The sequence below is a fragment of the Notothenia coriiceps genome, unplaced genomic scaffold, assembly GCF_000735185.1.
Source record: "Notothenia coriiceps isolate Sejong01 unplaced genomic scaffold, NC01 NC01_scaffold00024828, whole genome shotgun sequence".
NCBI classification, from domain to species: domain Eukaryota; kingdom Metazoa; phylum Chordata; class Actinopteri; order Perciformes; family Nototheniidae; genus Notothenia; species Notothenia coriiceps.
The window spans coordinates 48,599-58,303 of record NW_011357529.1 but is presented as its reverse complement, the minus strand read 5'-3'; the positions used below and the strand labels follow the sequence as shown (position 1 = coordinate 58,303).

General features: G+C 40.8%; 1 pseudogene; it reads left to right on the top strand.

Annotated features, from left to right (window-relative positions):
* Window positions 1-7,034, top strand: part of LOC104955811 (speckle-type POZ protein-like) — an 8,074-nt pseudogene extending 1,040 nt beyond the window's left edge.
* The last annotated feature ends 2,671 nt before the right edge of the window (window positions 7,035-9,705 follow it).

Sequence of the window (9,705 nt, the reverse complement as noted above, 5' to 3'; positions counted from 1 at the left end):
GAGTTGTTGTCTGGTATCCTTTTCCCTTTTTGGTTTTTTTTCGGTTTTCCGGGGAAATTACGGGTCAGGGTAGGTCTAAAAAAAAGAGTACCAAATACTTATATTATAACTTCGTCATACGTATGAACGTCGAGATCACAATTGTTACATGAGTTGAATTCCACATTTTTTTGTGGTCTTAAGGAGTATCCGTGATAACTCTATTAACACTGTCTGACGTCAATAAAAGGCGACCATTAGCAGAATAAAACATAATTTTAGGTCTGATAACGAAAGTGTTAAGAAAGTCATAATCCTAAAGTTCCCTCCAGAGGGAGTTTCTCTCCCACACACTCCCCCCCCCGCTGCCTCAAATTTCTCCATTGGACTCATTTGTTTACTTCAGTAACATAGTGACATCACTATACACTCGTGCTTCCATTGGCTAGCGCTCCAACACATTCTACATGATCAGCTTAGGGTGAAAAGAGGTGCTGCAGCACAGGCAGTATGATTACATGATATTTTTTTGAACATTAAAGCATGGAGACATGTCACAGTAGAGGCACACAAAATAATTTCATACATTGTGTGTGCTTTTAATTTTTTAACATAACTGACTTCAGAGTTATTTCTTAATGGTGCCTTCAAACAGAACCAAAGGCAAGGCACCTTTATTAAATGTCATCTTGTTGCCCACAGTTCATTTATAATTGTGCTAGATATTTTGAGTTGTTGAATTTCCTAACCTTAATGTCAAGTACTGCGGCATTCATTTTTTAACTAAGCTCTCTGAAACCTGTTTTGTATATATTCATTAATGCAGCTGATATTATGGATGTGAGGTTTATTTAGTTTACATTTTTTAAATACATATTTGTGGTTGTCTTACGTGTCTTTCAACACTCCATGCAGTGTGTGCCTCGTGGCATTTGTTATGTGTCCTCTGTGATATTTCTGTCCATGTTTCCGTGTGTGATTGTGCTCTTGCGCCACAGTCGGTTGTCTTCATCTGGTAGGAGGTGGTGAGATTGAACCTTGGTGATTTAGACGTCATGTCAGCGGAATATTGATGCCTGCACGGCTCGAATGGGGAAATTATAAAGCACAGAGCCAGGAAATGCATCTTAATTGCTGTTTAAGTGGGCGTCTTCATCAGAAAGAGGGAGAGACGGGGGGCCATGTCCCCATACAATTCACAGAAAACAGATAGATGGGTTAACACTCCTCTGCAGCACTCTATATAGGAGAGACAAATGAGCTCATAAAGAAACACTCTAATAGAGGACTGCTCTGTGAATACAGGGGGAGCTTCAGACACTGTAACTACAGAAGCGTTGTCTATTTATGAGACTGGTGGAAGCTCGCCTTCACAGAACTGAGGAAGCCCTGTTAGTTTTTCTCATGTGACTTGCATTTTTAATTTCATCAACACTCCAACACACTTTGCTGTAAAAAAATCAGCAGAATGAAATTACTCAAGTTTTCATCTTCTGTGTGTCACGCCTCCTCCTTTATGGCTGGACTGTGTACAAACTGTAGAAGTAAGAAAGCACAAGTTGTAAAGGGAACTGTGTTTTTTCTGTTTTCTGAGGCTAATTTCAAAACAATATGGCCATTGTATTTGCATTAGGGAGTGAGAAAAGGATTCACGTTATTGTTTTGTTGCTGCAAGAATGCATGAATGCACACATGCCTTTATGTATTTGTGTGTGTTCCTGTAAAAAGGCACCAGAGCACACTGCATGCAGTAAAGTAAACCTGGCTGCTTTCAGACCCTCCCTTCATTATTTCTTTGTGTGTTTATGTTGCTGTTGAGTGGTCAGAGTTGACACAAACGCACTAAGCTGTTGGTACACCCAGCCTGACCCTGCTAAAACGCCGCCGGTCACCGTGGCGACGATAAAGCACTGTTATAATTGGTTTACTGCTTTGTTCTGCCTCTCAGTGTGGAGGGAAAGGTTCAGGTTGGCGTCACTGCCAGCGAGTGATAAAGCCTGCTTTGCTGGCTGCAGGCGCCGTCAAGGAATGAATGTTGGGATTCATTTTCAAGAATCAGCCGAAAATAATTAAATAAATGTAGTTTTTGCTGAAACGTGTTCAGGCTGTTCAGAAGGTTGTTCATTTTTCCCCCTTCTTTTTATGAGCTGTTTTGTATCACTGTGTGGCTGACTGTCCCTGTGTGTGTTCAACAAGGTCAGTTTGTGAAATTAAATCAGGTTTTTTACATGAAATAAAAAATGCTCTGCTGCTGCTCGTGGTTTTGTCTTTTCCTTCTCTTTCCTTTTATTTTGTTAAACCCTTTGTGAATTATCCTCTCCTGTCCCCTCCTCCCATTCAGAACCGCATGGAGTTATATGACATGGAGCCAGATGTCTTCAAAGAGATGATGTGCTTCATCTACACAGGCGAAGCCCCCAACCTGGACAAGATGGCCGATGACCTGCTGGCTGCAGCTGACAAGTTACACAGAGAGTGTGTGGATGTTCCTGCACCTGTTACAACTTTATTATGAATAATCATGTCCTGGAACTACACCCGAGAGGCACCAAGTGCTCTTCAAGGCCTGAACACATACACATAGTCAAACACACTGTATAGGAAGAGGTAAACAGACTCCAATGAATCCTATTACTCATTGTTTGTTTCTGTCCTGGCCCTGTATACACAAAGATTACTGTCTATTTGTGTTGAGCCACATTATCTTGAATTTTTCCGAGAGCTTATTATTTTTGGTTTATTAATAGTATCAAGCTGTTCATTGAAGAGATCACAGCCCTCCTCCTGCATCGCTCCTCTCTCTGTCCTGAGCCCCTCTAACCAGACCAGCATGATTGTGGTTAATGAAAAGATTTAGTGAACTGTTTAACAAAGCTTCGTTTTCAGACCAAATAACTATGTAAACAAATATGTACAATACATTTTGAGAATGTTTGATTTTCTGTTTAATCTTGTCAACAAAGTTTTGGCCACTTAATTGCAAAAATCAAAAAAAAATGTATGCAGTCACTCATTTGAATGTTGTAAGCTAAAAAGGATGAACATACAGCTCTCAAAAAAATTAAGAGACCCATCTACAATGTATGGCAGCCATTCCATTCCAGCGTCTGTTGAATTCCCACACAGAGAAATGTTGTCAGTAGTTTATAGAATATAATTTTTTAACACATACCGATAATTTTGCAGTGGTCTCTTAATCTTTTACTGAGCTGTATATATTTTTGCATTACTCACTTAGTGCCTTAACACATGAGTAAAGAATGCAAGGTTGAAGTTCCAAATGTGGGTTTTCTTCTTCAACAGTATTTCATTTTGGCCGACAACACTTTGTTTACTAGATGTAAGACATCCTAGCACCAGTAGTATTTAGTAGGAGTTCATTTAAATTAACTCATTTACATCATTAGTGTTAATTTATACCACACTAAATATAGGTATATGCTAAACCAGCATGAGTCATCCTGAAGTGCATAAGAATAAGAGAGAAAATTACTACAGCTAGCCATTTTTTAATATCAAACGCAGTGGAAATATTTGTTTACCTTGTAGGTGAACCTCTTCCCCACCATCAGTCTGCATAACTGTTCCTTTTCCTTCTCTTCGCCATATTTTCTTCTTATTCAATCTAAGTCTTGTTGCCGCCACGGTAGAGTAATTCTGTGTTTCCGTATTATTACACAGTGTGACAACAGTTGTTTGTGGCAGCGCTGTTTAAGTAATTTAGTTTACCTGCTGTTCCTCCTCTCCCTCTGTCATTGGCAGTATGTTCTGGAGAGGCTGAAGGTGATGTGCGAGGATGTTCTGTGCACGAGTTTGAGTCTGGAGCACCGCAGATATCCTCATCCTCACCGCCTTGCAGCGCCGACCAGCTGAAGATGCAGGCCGTGGACTTCATCAACTGGTGAGCTACATGCCTACACTGAGATCATTTATCTCAAGAAGTACACCCACACTCATGCAATCATTTTTCTTCTGTTATTCATACGTGCACATACTTAGCTTTTCGTCATAGGAAGTCATCCATTTTCAGTGGGAGACATTTTTTTCTCCAGAGGATATGTAATTTAATCCCCAGATCGGACCACTTTGCTGCTGTATAATATTGGGCCATTTAGATGTTGTTAATCATGTTGCAGGCAGCCGGTTTAGGTAAGACGGGGCCTATTAGCATCAATGACTGCTATTTATGTCCACAGAGAGTTGATTGATCCAGTATTTCAAGTTGAAACAAAAAGCTTTCACTTCCCAAATTCATCACCTGCCCCTCTGTTTTCTGAATCTTCTATCTCTGAGCCAGACATCATTTCCATGCCGCCTTCGTTCATTTTTCTGCCCTGTCTTTGCAGCTTTACTCCATCTCCTGGCCTTGTTCCTGCACAAGCTCCATCTCCCTCCCTCTTCCATTTACTCCCCCATGTTCCCTCCCTTCACCCTCTTCCCATTTCTCCCTCTCAAGCTCTGTGCTTAAGAGCTCATGTAAGCCTAAAGGTGTTCAGTAATGCAGATTTCTGCCCCTAAACCCAGTCATTAATTGTGGTTATGGGCGTTATGACAGTTTAATTTGCCACAGTGTTGTTGTGGTACTGAGAAAATTGGCCACGAGGGACCCCTGCCCAGCAAAGCGTTATCAACACTCCTCCTGCGGACACAATGGACAGCTACAAGAGCAACAAAAGAAAAATCAATTTAGAGGACGAATATAGAAAACAGGCGCATGGAGGAACCAATAATCCTCCCCCCAGTAGCCCCTTCAGCCTCTTTCCAGACCAGTCTTTACAAGCGGCTTACAGTTATTTAGTCCAGACAATAGGAGTTGTCTTTATCCTACCTCTGTCTTATTTATTCATCCTCCCCAGGGACATCGCGGAGAGTAAAGCCACCCAGACACTCTTTATCCACTTTTTTAGAGAAAAGGTTTTATCCACTGTTTTTCTGCCCAAAATGAATTTTGAGGACGGGGTACATTTATAGAGAGATCTCAATGAGTGCTAATAAAGCAGTGAGTCTTTAAAGCAGGAAAACATTCGATTTTTCTGAAAGAAGTTTTGTTGTTGATGATAGTGCCCTATGATTACCTCGGACTGGAGGTCACAGTTTGGTCTCTTTTTAATTTACCTTCACATCCCTGCCCCTATCCCTCCCCTCCTGTCCCTCTCTGCAGACTTTCATTACTCTTCCTCACCTTTTTTTTTTTTTTTTGTCGCCGCTGCTAGCCTACTCTCTGCTCCCTTACTTCACCCCTCCTCCCTCCTCTCCCGCTGTGACTGCTCTCTTCGTGCCCTTCCCTGGCCTGCTGCCTCAGCCTCAGCACACCAGCCATTACTGTAAGCAGGGGTTCACCTCCTCCACAGAGGAAAGGGTCAGAGGTCAGCTGGAGGTCTGGAGCTGCTGTGTGGATGGCATATAACAACACACACACACACACACACACACACACACACACACACACACACACACACACACACACACACACACACACACACACACACACACACACACACACACACACGAACACACACACACACACACACACACACACACACACACACACACACTCCAAATGCCAAGAGTAACCATGCCAAGATACGAACACATGTGAACACACACATCCACACACACATGCTGTTGTTTATTTACACACAACAAACCATGAAAAATGTCATTAAAGGCCACACAGTGGTGTGCGTGATAGTGCAGCGCTGCACCCTGAGGGAGTCAGGAGGTTGAAGACCGCCACAGGGTGTGCAGGTCTAGATGCATCTGTGACCAATGATGGCTACGTGGAAAACTCTTCTGCAATTAAAGGTGGGGTATGTCATTTATTTCAGAAAACACTTTTTGTTATATTCCATGGAATGCTCTTAACATCCCGATAGCAATGAATATCTAAAATACATAAAAGATTTCATCTGTGGAAGCCGTAGCGCTGTAAAAAGCACGACCAATCATTGTAGCCGGCCCGGCTAAAATAACTGGATGGCCTACCTGCCTGTCAGCCTTCCATCTGTGCATAAACTTATCTCGTGCCCTCATTGGTCATGTGCGCGTTCGTGTGTGTTGGAGGAGGGGCTCTGTGAGGAAGTGGCAGATTGTTTCCGGTTGTGTATTTTCAAATTCTAGCGCACTCGAGCTGGTTTCTCCAAAATGACATACCCCCTTTAATTGCTAGACTTATCTGAAATTGTTTTGGCTTTCGGGTTCCATTAGTTAAGCTTTACATTTTAAACATTGTCTGGAAAATGTCCAATATTATTTTATTTTATATAACTTTCTGTTCCAACCCACCTCATAAACCAGAATCATCTGTGCTGTTCAGTTTGAAGCTTTTACGTTGTATAGGCAAGTAAAATCAGGTACACCACGTAGTAAAAATTATGTTTATTATTTTCCTCACTTTTTCTCACACTTTTTTGCTGAAAAAGTGTGAAATAGTGTAGAATTGTGCCTCCTCTGAAATTAAAAATTATTTAAAATAAAACAATATTCGAAGGGAACATAATTTTTGCCATTTATTTTGTAAAGTAAGCAAGTAAAGCACCGGTCAGAAAGTGTCACATGCCAAATCGATTTGGACCCAGTGCCCTAAAGAATATTTTACAAAATCATTCAAAATACTTTCATTACATGCTCATATATATATATGAATGTTGCTTTTCGTGAGGTTATTCATCTCAAAATGTTCTTTGAGGTTAAATATTTAAAAATATAAAGTAAACAACAGCTCTGCCAGCTGGTATGACAAATCCTAAATGCTCTCCAAACAGATGGAGTCATACTGTAGAATCTCCATTTCTTCAAAGACGTGTTTATTTGTGAAGTTTTCCATTTAGTTTATTTATTCTACTTTGTATCTCCTCTTTTTCTCTCAGTCACGCAGCTGATGCAAGGGAAACATCCAGCTGGAAGTCCATGATGATCTCTCACCCTAGCAGAGGCCTTTCACTCAACTCAGGGCCCTCTCTGGGACCCCCAAGAAACGTCTTAAACTGTCCTAGTGGTTGGAAAGACTCACCATGCCATGCTGTGTCCTTTTGAACTGGAAACTTCACTCTTAGTCGTCCTCTTTCTCCTACAGCATCTGCAGACACCCAACACCTAAACCAAGATCTTGGCTGGATGTGGGCAGAAGGAGCTCCTCAGCCTGGTGGCCACAAAATGTACAGGACTGAAGCCACAGAGGAGGTACTGAACATCTCTGTCGGTGGGGATCAGGTGAATTCTATAGGATCGAAGCCTGGCATATTCAATGTATCCTTTATCTACCATATTGGAAGGCCAGAACCTATAATCTGACAGTCAGTCACGTAAGGACTCAAAAGTAAAAGTTAATGCTGAGTCCTGGCCAAATATGACATTTTGTATTGTGCTGAGTTTTTAAATCCCAAACTGTGCTGAGAAGGATCAACTAGCCAGAAAGTGAAAGACTCCCATTGTTCAGGATTTAAACCATGTTTGAACAAAGTACTACTCTTTTTTTTAGAGCACTAAAGCACTAGTTTAAATGAAGGAACATTTGTGTACTCTCCTTTTTTAACACAAAACATTCCCTTTGACTGAACCTATTCAATATTGATGTTTTTCATTTGGTACCGTGTCTCTTTCACCCTTCTGAAAAAAATGTTGAAATGAATAAGGGAAGGATGAGATTCTTGGACAGATGTACAGTTATCAATCTTCCAAGAATTCACAAAATGTATAAAATGTGTCCTCATACAAAAACCATCATCCTTGATATTGTCAATATTTCCCCTTGTGCAGTTTTTGACAGAACTTACTCACTCCTTATTACACCGTAAGTCAACTTGTGAACTTGCCACCTCAGTGTAAGTAGCAGTTTAAAGCTTAATCCTTTCATGATCATAGTTCAATCCCCGGTGCCCGTGCTGCTCACCTCGTCTAAACACGAGGCTCTTATCCAGCTGTTTGGTACCAGACTCTCTCACAGGCCTGTTTGAATCCCTCTCTGTGGCCTTGCTTCCATAGCAGTAGGGTTGTAATCACTTCAGAGAGTTGGACCTTTATCTTGGACAGTATCTTAACAGGGATTTCTCTGTGTTGACCAAAGTCGATGCCCAGCGGGCTTTAAGGAAGCTCATCCCTGAGCCCTGCAAATCGCTTCTCATCAAACAGGCAGCGCTGGCGATCTTTTGGGGATATCTGGCATTGTCTTGGCGTTTATCAAACCGAGGGAAAGGCATTGTTTGTAATACACAATACAATGTAGCCTTATGATAGAAGTGTAGCCACGTATTAGTTAGGCAAATGATACAATTACATCATCAATGTTTTCCATTTGATTATGTATACATATTTTGTTTGAGCAGCATTTTATGACGTTATTGGAAATCAAACAGTAGAAATGACAGGAGAGAGAATGAGATCAAAACAGCACGCAACCAAGGTTCAGCACGAGTCTGAGGCATTTTGATTCAAGTAGCAAACTAATTCACCAAAGAACGTGAAATATTTTTGGTCTTCATAGGAAAATATTTTGATACAAAAATAGTTTTTTTTACACTCATTTTAATTAGCACAGCCTTCATAGTAACATACTTCTTTATAGCACATTGACTGAACCACTACTAGGAAGTAGACCTGAGCAATATATTTAAGGTTGCAGTTTTAAATTGTGTCTAAGCTAATTTGTAAATGTTCCTGGACTTTACTCATGATTAATGAATGCCTCACATCATTGTGATTTGCTTACTCAAATAAATAGTAGTCAAAGCTGAGGACATAAGCCTAAATATATAGTATATTCTAGCTATGTTCTACATAAAACAATTTCCTATGTGTGAATACCACCTAAAACAGCAAACACAAAGTCATGTATAGGATTATAAAAACAAGCTGACATCTTGTTTTGGGTTAATTGTGTGTATTTTATCTACACTTTGTGTTGTACCGCGCTTTGTGTGTGTTTTTAATAAACTGCCAGATGGACCGGATGAACTGCCAGATGGATCCTGATGGACAATAAAGTTCTCCCTAAAATATTGTCACATTATAGAACATTATGGCATATGCTGGGCATATTAATGACACATTTTTCATCGTCGCCCAGCCTGATCACAAAACCTATGTACACTAAATGGCCACTTTAGTAGGTACACCTGTACAATCCAATGAAATTCCATTATAGCTTCAGTGCCATAAAGAGTCCTTCCAATATCACAGTGTGCCCAAAAACTGTTATGTTATGAGCTTCATACAGATAGATGTTATAGAAGAATATTAACTATCTGTAGATAATACAGGTTTTAATGTACATAGAGTAACCAGAACCCCTCAAACAAGACTTTCAGGCAATATTTTGTAGTTTGAGAATTTCCCTTTAAAGGTCGATGTGTGTCGAACTTAAAAAGTGTGTGAATATGGCAGACATATGGCGCTCTACGAGTGGGCATTCTTGTCGGCCCCATGTGCTTTTTTCCCCAAATGTCCCTGAGATAGGAAGAGGCTTTGTTAACTGCAGTCGGGCCTGCCAGTGTGACCTTCTATCAGATGAGCAGGAATTTGAAACATCAGTGTGTGATTTATTTTTTCTGGCTTTGATAGTCAGTTTGTGTAGCAGCTTGCTGCCAACCTTCTGTGTCTTTGTAAAGATGTGTGTGTGTCTGTGTGTGTCTCCATTGGCCTTAGATGAGACCGTCAGGGGGAGATAGATGGAGCGATGCATGTGGAGAGGCGTACTAAGTTGTTATGCATGCTGTATGAGTCTGTCAC